The sequence below is a fragment of the Schistocerca gregaria genome, chromosome 2 (genome assembly GCF_023897955.1).
Source record: "Schistocerca gregaria isolate iqSchGreg1 chromosome 2, iqSchGreg1.2, whole genome shotgun sequence".
In the NCBI taxonomy this organism is placed as follows: domain Eukaryota; kingdom Metazoa; phylum Arthropoda; class Insecta; order Orthoptera; family Acrididae; genus Schistocerca; species Schistocerca gregaria.
Window position 1 is genome coordinate 909,334,756 of NC_064921.1, and position 12,590 is coordinate 909,347,345.

Consider the following 12,590-nt stretch of genomic DNA (forward strand, 5'->3'; position numbering starts at 1 on the left):
CAGCACAGTTGAAGAGGAATGGACATTTCTACAAAGGGCTATCAGAGAAGTTGAGAAGGAAAACATAGGTACAAAGAAGGTAGCTGCGAAGAAACCATGGGTAACAGAAGAAATACTTCAGTTGATTGATGAAAGGAGGAAGTACAAACATGTTCCGGGAAAATCAGGAATACAGAAATACAAGCCACTGAGGAATGGAATAGATAGGAAGTGCAGGGAAGCTAAGATGAAATGTCTGCAGGAAAAATGTGAAGACATCGAAACAGATATGATTGTCGGAAGGACAGACTCAGCATACAGGAAAGTCAAAACAACCTTTGGTGACATTAAAAGCAACGGTGGTAACATTAAGAGTGCAACGGGAATTCCACTGTTAAATGCAGAGAAGAGAGCAGATAGGTGGAAGGAATACATTGAAAGCCTCTATGAGGGAGAAGATTTGTCTGATGTGATAGAAGAAGAAACAGGAGTCGATTTAGAAGAGATTGGGGATCCCGTACTAGAATCGGAATTTAAAAGAGCTTTGGAGGACTTACGGTCAAATAAGGCAGAAGGGATACATAACATTCCATCAGAATTTCTAAAATCATTAGGGGAAGTGGCAACAAAACGTCTATTCACGTTGGTGTGTAGAATATATGAGTCTGGCGACATACCATCTGATTTTCGTGAAAGCATCATCCACACAATTCCGAAGACGGCAGGAGCTGACAAGTGCGAGAATTATCGCACAATCAGCTTAACAGCTCATGCATCGAAGCTGCTTACAAGAATAATATACAGAAGATTGGAAAAGAAACTTGATAATGCTGTAGGTGACGATCAGTTTGGCTTTAGGAAAAGTAAAGGCACGAGAGAGGCAACTCTGACGTTACGGCTAATAATGGAAGCAAGGCTGAAGAAAATTCAAGACACGTTCATAGGATTTGTCGACCTGGAAAAAGCGTTCGACAATATAAAATGGTGCAAGCTGTTCGAGATTCTGAAAAAAAGTAGGGGTAAGCTATAGGGAGAGACGGGTCATATACAATATGTATAACAACCAAGAGGGAATAATAAGAGTGGGCCATGAAGAACGAAGCACTCGTATTAAGAAGTGTGTAAGACAAGGCTGTATCCTTTCGCCCCTACTCTTCAATCTGTACATCGAGGAAGCAATGATGGAAATAAAAGAAAGGTTCACGAGTGGAATTAAAATACAAGGTGAAAGGATATCAATTATACGATTCGCTGATGACATTGCTATCCTGAGTGAAAGTGAAAAAGAATTAAATGATCTGCTGAACGGAATGAACAGTCTAATGAGTACACAGTATGGTTTGAGAGTAAATCGGAGAAAGACGAAGGTAATGAGAAGTAGTAGAAATGAGAGCAGCGAGAAACTTGACATCAGGATTGATGGTCACGAAGTCAATGAAGATAAGGAAATCTGCTACCTAGGCAGTAACATAACCAATGACGGACGGAGCAAGGAGGACATCAAAAGCAGACTGGCTATGGCGAAAAAGGCATTCCTGGCCTAAAGAAGTCTACTAATATCAAATGCCGCCCTTAATTTGAGGAAGAAATTTCTGAGGATGTACGTCTGGAGTACAGCACTATATGGTAGTGAAACATGGACTGTGGGAAAACCGGAACAGAAGAGAATCGAAGCATTTGAGATGTGGTGCTATAGACGAATGTTAAAAATTATGTGGACTGATAAGGTAAGGAATGAGGAGGTTCTACGCAGAATCGGAGAGGAAAGGAATATGTGGAAAACACTGATAAGGAGAAGGGACTGGATGATAGGACATCTGCTAAGACATGAGGGAATGACTTCCATGGTACTAGAGGGAGCTGTAGAGGGCAAAAACTGCAGAGGAAGACAGAGATTGGAATACGTCAAGCAAATAATTGAGGACGTAGGTTGCAAGTGCTACTCTGAGATGAAGAGGTTAGCACAGGAAAGGAATTCGTGGCGGGCCGCATCAAACCAGTCAGTAGACTGATGACCAAAAAAAAAAAAAAAGGCTGCTGTTCATGTCCTCCTTTCTCTGTCCCTCGTGAGTTATTTTTCTGCCTAAGTAGCAGAAGTCCTTAGCCTCTTCTACATCGTGATTACCAATTATGATATTACGTATGTCGCTGTTTTTATTTCTGCTTCTTCTCATTACTTTCGTCTTTCTTCGATTTATTCTCAGTTCAGATTGTGTCCTCATTAGGTTGTTCGTTCCATTCCACAGATCGTGTAATTCTACTTCAATTTCACTGAGGAAAGAAATGTTGGCAGCGAATCTTAACACTAACACCCTTGCCACTCTGAGACTTTCTTCAATTCCCGTCAGTGCTTCTTCAGCGTACAGTTTGAACAGAAGGGGAGAAATACTGCATTCCTGTCTTACAAATTTTTTTTATCGTTGAGCTTTGGTCCTGGTCTTCCTCTCTTATTGTTCGCTCTTACTTCTTGTACACATTGCATGTTAGTACATATGATTTACCGCATTTTGCTAAGGATTTCGAACATCTTACTCAATTGTACACTGTCGAACGCATTTCTAGTTCGAAAAATCCCATGAACGCTACTTTATTTTTCTTCAGTCTTGTTTCCATTACCAACCGCAACTTCCGAATTGCCTATGTGGGGTTTTACGTTTCTTAAAGCCAGCTTGATCATCATCTTATAGATCTTAAATTTTCCTTTTAGTTCTTCTCCATACTATTCTTCTCATAACTTTTATGTATAAAATGTTAAGCTACTTGTGCGATAATTTTCGCAGTTACAGGCTCTTTTATTTTTCAGAATATTCTGCCGACCGGGGTGGCCGAGTGGTTCTAAGCGCTTCATTCTGGAAGCGCGTGACCGCTACGGTCGCAGGTTCGAATGTCCTTAGGTTAGTTAGGTTTAAGTAGTTATCAGTTCTAGGAGACAGATGACCTCAGATGTTAAGCCCCATAATGCTCAGAGCCATTTGATCCTTTTAAAGAATAGTCTGGATGATGTTTGTCCGAAAGTATGATGGTGTATCACCAGTCTCATAAGTTCTAGACACTAATGTGAATAATAGTTTTGCGTCCACTTCCCCGAATGCATTTAGAAATTCCAGCAGTTTTTTATCTGCCCAGTCCGCCGTGTTTCATTTTAAGTCTTCCAGAGCTCTCCTAAATTCATATTCTAATTCTGGATCCCCCGTCCCTTCTATATCGACTCAAGTTTCTTCTTCTATCTCGTTGTTAGACAAATCTTCCCCCACATAGAGGTCTTCAATATAGTGTTTCTAATTGTCCGCTAACTCCTCAGCATTTAACGGTGGATGTCCCATTGTATTCGTCATGTTATCATCCTTGCTCTTAATTCCACCGAAGGTTGTTTTGACTGTGTTGAGTCAGTCCTTCCGACAGTCATTTCTTTTTCGATGTTCTCACATGTTTCATGCAGGCAGTTCGCCTTACCTCCTTGCAGTTCCTATTTATTTATTTCCTAAGTGAGCTGCATCTCTGTATTCCGGAATTTGAATGTTTATGTAGTTCTTTCTTTCGTTCACCACCTGTAGTAACCGGTTATTGCACTGGACTCGCATACGGGAGGATGACGGTTGAAACCCCCGTCTGCCCATCCTGATTTATGTTTTGCGTAATTTCGGTTAAGTCAAACGCCGGCATGGTTCCATCAAAAGTACCTGACGCCTTCCTTCTACATTCTCCCCTGTTTCGAGATTGTCTTCCTTCTCCAATGATCTCGTTGTCGACTGTACGTTAATCACTTAATGTCCTTCTCCTGAACTGAAGTATTTCTTCTGTTACAAATGTTTGCTTCGTAATTACCTTTCTTTCACCTGTGTTTTTCTTTTAAACTTCTGTGATTGCACTTGTTAGAGATGTCTATTTCTCTTTAGCTTATCTGATAATTGAGTTACTCATTATTGTTGTAGCTATAGCCTCAGCTAACTTCAGGCACACCTTTTTATTCCTTAGTAATTCCTCATCCAGTTTCCTTGAGCATCGGTTCTTCCTGACTAGTCTCTTAAACTTCAGCTAGTCTTCATCGTTACCAAACTTTGATCGGAGTCTTTATCTGCCTCAGCGTTCGCCTAACCAAGTATTAACGATGATTACACTATGGTCTGTGCAAAATATTACTAGGTGGCTTCCTCTTAGTTTCCTTTCACCCAGTCCAAATTCTCCTGCTATTTTTCCTTCACTCCCTTTTGATAATACCTAATTCCAGTTCCCCATCACTATTAAATAATCGCCTCCCGTAGCTATCTGATTAATTTATTTCTTCTCATCGCACGTTCTTTCAATCCCATCATCATCTGCGGTGCTAGTTGGCTTATAAACTTGTAACATTGTGGGTGTTGGCTTTGTTTGTATCTTGGATAAGTTAATACCTTCTTAGGCTTTTCGTAGTAGCTTACGCGAATTCTTACATTCTCATTCATTATGAGACCCACACTGCTTTACCGCTATCTGATTTTGTGTTTATAAAGCTGTACTCATCCTGCCACAGAACCTTTGTAAATGCCACTATCTCTGACTGCAACCTCTCTGTTTCCCTTTTTTAAGTAGTGTCACCTACCTACCAGATAAAGGGATCTAACATCCATGCTGCGAATCGTAGAAAGCCACTGTTTTACTAATGAAGAAAACCACCAGAGCAGTCATCCGAAAGGGGAACAGTTTTGCCCAAGAGGATGCCATCATCATTAAACCTTACCATAGAGCTGCATGCCCTGGGAAATGTAACTAGTGTAGTTTCACAGTTGGTTCAGCCACTCGCAGAACCGACACAGCAAGGCCATGCTGGCGTACATTAGTGTCAAACCTACTTTATAAAAAATGTATTACTCATTTACTAAGAGTCAGCAAAAATAAAGAACTGATTTTCCCGAGAAAGATCGAAAAGACATTACAGATACCGTAACTGTAGGTGCACACTCCCTGTCCACCGTGAAGTAACAGTAAAGTAAGTTAACGAACCGAAGAGCATGTAGGAGTGGTGTTTGTGTGTGTGTGTGTGTGTGTGTGTGTGTGTGTGTGTGTGTGTGTGTGTGTGGGAGGGTTGGTGGGTTGGTGTGTGAGTGCTTGTATGCAAGTGCATTTCAGCATCAATTTTTCGCATTGCTCCATAGTTGCAAGACAACGGATGAATAAACATTACATATTTTGTGAAAAGTGGGTAACAGGTATTACAAGCCTGGTTTCCTTCTAGTGTTAATTTCGGTAACTATTTTTAAAAAGTAGATATTTAATGTACGGGATACGAATTTGGCTCTTAGTTTTCCAGCTCAAGCATTATCGTTCTAAACCAAATGAGGTTCACCATAGTTCTTTAATATACCACTAACTACCATATAACCACAAACTGCGGTACACATTAAAAATTCTTTCTTGCTCCACTCGAAGGGAACCATTGTTCGATTCATCAAACCTCTACTTTTTGTTCCTTTTATAGATGTAAGTAAATCAAGAGTGATCCTTTTGCACTCATTGCTGTACGTTTTTAATTCATAACAGCGAGTAGAGAGTACTGAAAATTGACTTACTCATCTAGAACCGCAAGGAGATCGGAGCATTGTGAAAGCAATTTGAGCAGCAAACGGGCCAGAAAATGGTTTGGAGGGTCTGTGCTTATTAGTGCTAGTTAGAGGCGTGCAAGAACGGAATTGGGTTAACAGCATTTCCCGGCAATACTGCTTAAGGAAGAATTAAGGAGCTAGATGCAGCATTACACACAACACCGCGAACCGCGACTAGTGTATCACGCTATTCCTACGATACTAACTCGTTTCAGTTCTTCAGTCAGAAATATGTATAAGCAATGGGATATGACATAGAAAGCAACTTTTAACGTTGATGATCTCTACTGGAATTCGCCTGGAAAGGTTAAAGTACATGACAAAATTCAGAAATTTAAATATTCAGACAGTCTTAACACCGTTATCCCGAAGCGATAGCAGTTCCTTACATGTAGCATACATTTAGCGATTTTGTATTTCGTAAAATGTAAATTGTCACAGCTGGAAATGTCAGAAATACCATCCTCTGTCTCGCTACCTAGCGTGTGAATTGGAAGCTACGATCCCCCTTCAAAATCTCCTCCCTACATGGGGACGAAGCGTTGGGTTTAAACGTGAAATCCATTAGACCATGATACAATAGTCCGGAACATTTTATTAATTTTGATTTGGTAATTTGTTCAATGCTTTTCAAAATATTTTCTCTCATTTCTCTGCATAGCCATCGATCTGCCTAGAAAGACCAGAAATCTAATGAGGCCGATTCTAAAGAAGGTACGAAAGAAAGCAGGGGTGTAATACAACCGATTCTAAATAATGTCCGTCCTCACACATTTGAAGCTTAACGAACCTTAAGTGTGGGAAGACACGTAGCAAAGTACTAACACGGATTTCTTACTAAAAATGAAAAGAACTATTAGAACCTTCGGGAAACCTGTTTTGGTTTCTGAGAACTGTTGGAGGCTACAATAAAAGCCGATACTGGCCCTACGAACACACACACAGACAAGTCTACATTTATAGCATTTCTGGATCCCTGGAAAGTTTCTGAAAATACTGAGAGGACTGAGAGGAACATAGTCTCTGAAATTCTAAAAAGTTAGAAACCGCAGAATGTTGGGAGCGAAAAGTTATTGAATAATTGTTAAGAAAACGGAATGAGATTATATTGTATATCGAGTCTATTGTAAAGGGTTCCCAGCACCTTACATAAAGATGAATGCACTTGTGCGACGCACAGGTCGTGTTTGCTACATATCGATAGTCGAACGCTACGAGCGCCCGAGAGGTAACAGCAGTGGTAAGTGGAGTGCAGGTAGTGCCCAGAAAAGTCGGCAAGAGAGCTCAATGCGAGCCTTCCATAATATGTGCTATCAACTGAGAGTGTCCCCGACACAAAAGCTTCACCCTCAGCAATTTACTAGTCGTGACAACGGGTTCGCGTCAACCGCACCGGCCACCTGCAAATGGACTGCAGTGAGGATTGTGGTGCGTTTGTGCTAATTAATGAAGTAATGTGGTTAGTATCAAGTACAGATCTGAAATGAGTATAATCATCATTACATTGTAAAGCTAAGGGAGTAACTACCCCACATTTATATAAAATCAAGAATATAACATTTAATTACAGTGGGACACAGTAGAGATAATTATTTCAATGCAACCTTACTGATGGTGTTAATTCACTTTTCAGCAAACGAAACACTGACACGAAACAACTTTCACAGTAGTATTAGCGGATCATCCCCTCATTCTTAGAACACGATCAATGTATCTCATTTATTAGGATGATACTCGGTGATTAATAATATCCAAACCACGGGAGTGTTTCATCATGAAAGGGACTCAGTAATTGAGATAACAGTGTTATAGCTTATTTTCAGAGTTATTGAATGTGCCCACTGGTCAGTCCGTAAACGTCCAAAGAAGAAATGTGGAATGGGAATTAAAAATCAGTGAGAAGAAATTCAAACACCGAAGCTTGCGAATGTCACTGTAATTCTGTTAGTGACGCAAGAACTTGGTAGATGAGTTGACTCGAGTGCATAATGTCTTGAAGAGATGTTTCATCAATAAACATCAACAAAATTTAAACAAGGATAATGGAATGTTTTCCATTCAAATCAGTTGATCATTAGGGAATCAGATTGCAAAATAAGAGTGTACAACCAATAGTTGTGATTTACTATTACGGTTGAAGTAGAGCTGATGTAGACTGCAGAATAGGAAAAGCCAGAAATATTCATCACCGTCGTCTACATTCATTCATCAGGCTGGAGGAACCTGTTCTGGCTTTAGCTTTTTAGCTCCATTGTCTACAGCGCTAGATTACGTCCCTGCAAAGCTCTTTCAAGGTATCTGCCTTGTTGCATTCTGTATCATTTTACATTTCTGCTTATATCTGTTGATTTTTTTCTGCCATTGGAAATATTTTCGGATTATTTCTAATATCTTAATTTCTTAATCTGCCATATACTGTACAGCGTTTAGCTCATCTGAGGAATTTGAATTCTCATGTCACCATTTGATTGATGGCTTCCTTCCTTGCTATTTACCCCTGAGATCCGTAAAGTAACAATGGAAGAGCTGGTATTTTGTAGAATTTCAAATGCATTTCATTAGCTGTTGTTTTTTTAACGATCCTTTTATTTTCCACTGACAATCTGAAATTTTGCTTTTTTGTTCTTTACTGCTTTATCATGATTGAAAGAAATATGTCACCCCAAATAATTAAAACCACTTACACATTCGATCATTTTGCTTTGTGTCACTATTCTGTAGCGCCACTGTTGCTTTTCTCGTAATTTGGCCTACATTACTTTTGTCTCTTCTGTATGTTTTGTATTAATAATTTTGGCCAACTTCGTTTAGTTTAAAAATATCTCTTAGCAGTTCTTCTGAAGCAGCTATGACAACATGCTCGGCACCTTACATTTATATTTTTATATAGTTGTTTTGTCTAACTTTATTTCTTTATTGTTTATAGTCATGCTATTTACTTACAAATCGAATGAAAATGACGAAAGCTAGTAATTTTGTTTAACTCTTTCATTGGTTGCAATGCCACACTTACCTATTTTCTTTGTTTCTCTTAAAAATTTAGTTCCATTGAGTAAGCTGCTTGTGGACTAGTCAGATATAACGGAATTTCAATTGTTTGTATTATTGATGAGAGTTTTGTTCTGTTTCATCTGTCAAAAGCTAAACACAGTCGATAAGAAGTATGTCTGTTCCGTTCGTAAATTCTCTTCCTTCATTTATCAGTAGCTTCAAAGTAAAAGTATTATCCACTGCTGTTCATCCAAACACAAATCCACTCTGCTGTTCGGTTAAAATTGTTTCGTGTGTTAGCCTTAACCTTAGAAACAAAATTTTCACTTATGCTTGATATCAAGCTGTTAAAACACTTGTTGTTGAAGTGTTTTTCGACTTCTATTATTTTTAAAACTCGGTACAAGTCACATGTTGACAAGATTTCTGATATTCGTGATTTCTCCCAGATTAATTTAGGGAATCTTAAAAAGATTTTAGTTTAACCGTCACAGTACATTGGCGTCAGGAGGCGGGGAAGTTATTTGTACTCTCCTTCGCAGCATTTGATATAGTAACATACTTTATGATTTATAAATCGCAATGAAATATTTATTGATTTTATTGAACTCTTCTACCAGATTCCACACATTTTTAAAAAGCTTTTTATTTGAACTTAACCCACAATTTAAGTTTTTCTAATAGATGGGACATTTCTCTATGAATGTCATATTCAGTATTTTTAATCTCGGGATCCAGTTTACACACTAATATCTCTTTAAAAAGTACGATTTAATTAAAAGGAATTAAGTATCAACAAAATTCGTATTAATTTTTTTTTATTTTGAGGTGGACGTGTGGTATCACCTGACCCCTTTCTTTTTACTACATGTTTCATATTATTGAATTTATCTTGTATGATGGTACCTAATTATTACTGCTGTTTAGTTGCTCATCGTAGCAGCAGTCCATATGAAAAAATTGGTTGTGTCTTTACCTGTGGTTACTTGTACTTCAGGTATTTGGGCTCTGCACAGATTTGTTGATAAAGAATATCTCGATCAAACCTTAGGCTGAAGCCGTGCACGTATGCTTTTGTGTTCCTAATAATGAACTATGGCTGTGATCCTGCAGTCGAATCATCTATGGAATGTCTAGAATTGCGACATAATAAAAGATAAGTGAATAATTTAACAAAAATGGTTCTATTCTAAAGTCACATTTATACCACTCCGAATATGAAGACGGATCAATAACTTGTATGACTGAATCACACATGTTACTCTAGACAGGTCTGCCTTGTTTCAGAACTCGCGACAAAGGGTCCTAAAACGCTCCATTGAGGTTTTCACTCGGAAAGTCCCTGTCTCCTTGGGACTCCTGCAGTGTTCCACTGCTGTCTCTTTTAATTTTTGGTGTTCGTTAACACATACAATTGGGCACTTAGCACAGTTTCTTTGGCAGCACACCTAATCATTATTCAAATAAGGTACTGAAGAGACAGTAAGCTCTTCATTAAATAAAAACACAAGCATGTCGAAATATGAGCTAATGATAATATGTTTATTTGTGTAAATGGGGTGAATATGATGTTCTTACAAAGATTTTCATGATAATGAAGATATAAAAGAGGTCGTAAATCAGTGAATAAAACAGGTACTGATATGGTGCTTTCAAGGACGGTAACAACAGTGCAATGTTATCAACGGAGATATCATTTTTAGAAATCGGATGAGGCAATTAAAAGTTGTTGATTCAGAGATTCATTGATTAAATATCTATTTTCTGTGAAATATTAACTTGTGTGATTTTAAAAATATTGATATCCTCTTGACATTGAATGCACCTCATTTTTGTGAGATCGCAAATATATTCAGATTTGAATTAACATTTTATATGAGATATGGTCAAATATCAAAGATCTGTAACATAGCCATCTTTAAGACTGACGTTCTGCCTTTTATTGGAGCATCTCCTGCACAAAGGCCATGTGAGTAAGAGCCACCAACAGTCCTGGCTTAGGGATTTTCCTCATTTCAACCGACATGCCCCTTGTCCCTACACTTGACCTCACTTGTACCAGTACCTAGCCAGAAGACAGAAGTGCTTGTGGCATGCCCTGAACCCTTGGTCCACCTGGCTCTCAGCCATATAACAAATTCACATTAACTCGTCACAATAGTCGTCAAGTGATTAGCTCTCCTAAATATGTGTAATGTTACAGTTGGTATAGAAAAGGTATATTCAGCTTCTGAACGGTACTTCCATATCGAACCTCTTTAGAAAATATGTTGTTAATATGAGTCAACAACTGTTAACTAATTTTGTTTCTGCTTTAATTTTTCTTTAGGGCAGGCTTCCCCTTGCAATGCCCTGGGGGGTGGAGGGGGGAGGGGGGAGGGTATGGGCATTGTGCGTTTTGAGTTAAAATTTTCAAAGAAGTATCTGTTGTTTTTAGTGACATCTTTCACCAGATTCTGTAATTTTTTATCTAATTTTTCGGTGAAAATTAATCCTAAAATTGGAGTCTTCTAGAGGATGTAACCTTTAACATAAATTTCACAGTCATATTTTCGGGTTCAGGACATTTTCAAAAAGTATGCTGTAAGTGAAAGGAAATGACAACCAATGAATGTTGTAATTTTCCTTAAGTTTTTCTCATTTTCAAATCACCCATCCGTATTGACAGCACATGTTGGTATTCCTAATGTAGAAGTCCGCTACCTGCCTCCCCTTCCCCTAAGATTTCATGTTACTGAAAGTGCGTTGGTAATGCTTGGGTTTACCAGAATTCTGCTGTATTTGAACTCCTCACTATTAATGCCAGAAGCATTCTGAAATGTTGCTTTTTTTAAATAATTGATAAAATATGCCCCTAACCTTTAATTAATGTTAAAAGTGTGTAATTAAAGCTCTAATGCTAGGAAAAGGGGTCATAATTTAATATAAGAATTCTATTTTTCCGCTGTTCATATAAAGACTGTTCCAGAGAAATCTTTATGTATCGAAACTTGATAAGAGACCATACGTAAAACAAGTTGAAGGCATTCGCTGTAATTGTTTTGACAGCATAAAACCAGGAGTTGTCCTCTCTATCTTCCTAGTTTTTGATTGCTGTCACATAAAATGTAAGTGTCTCCCGTATCTGTAACTTTTGGTTAAATAATCACGTTAATTTAGTGATACAAGTCTTGTTGGAATCAAGAAACCTTTCCTCTTCCATTAATGTCACATCTCAATTTATTATGTGGCATTTTTTAACTATTTGGGCTGCAGCGAAGGAGAGTTGTCGACGAATTGTTTGGTTGCCACAGCCGAACAATACTAGTGTTCAATTGGCATTTACTTTATCAAACTTTTATTTCAGCATCCTTGAGGTATCTATGTCCGATCTTTTCTATCGGTATCCGGGCAATGTAATCACTCAAATTGCGTAATTTTCAGATCGATCAGTGGTCTCTAAAGAATGCCGTTGGTCAATGTTCTACTCGGTCTGAGGGAAATCTCATACTGGATGGCTGAATGCATCGTTTTAGCATTTCAGAAGATTTGCCATCAGCAGCAGTGATTAAAATTTGGTATACTTTTTAAATACCAGTAATATTATAATTACCACCTTATATTGTTTTTAAAGCTTTTTCTAGTTTTGAAATTGTTATTAGATGTACAGTATCCCAATTACACCCATTTGTGGTTGTTACATTAACTTTTGGCGACACTACAGCTATTTATAATGCAAAAGATATTATATTTGGTTATCCCTCTTAATACCAATATATTTTCAATAACGTTTGTTACTGAGGAGAGATGATGTGGGGGGAGCGCTACTTCATGACCACTATAAGCAAATTAAACGAAAAGTGTTAATAACAGCTTACTTTTTGAAGAAACACTGATTTGTAAGTAGAGTTCAGAACTTGAAAATACCTTTTGGCACACTCTTAGCAATAAAAAGACTTTCATTAATGTGTGGGCGGTACTTTTGAAACACCAAAAAGATTAAAAATATAGATTTAATTAATTACTGATGACTTTTACTCACAACTCTTTTTAAAGAGACGT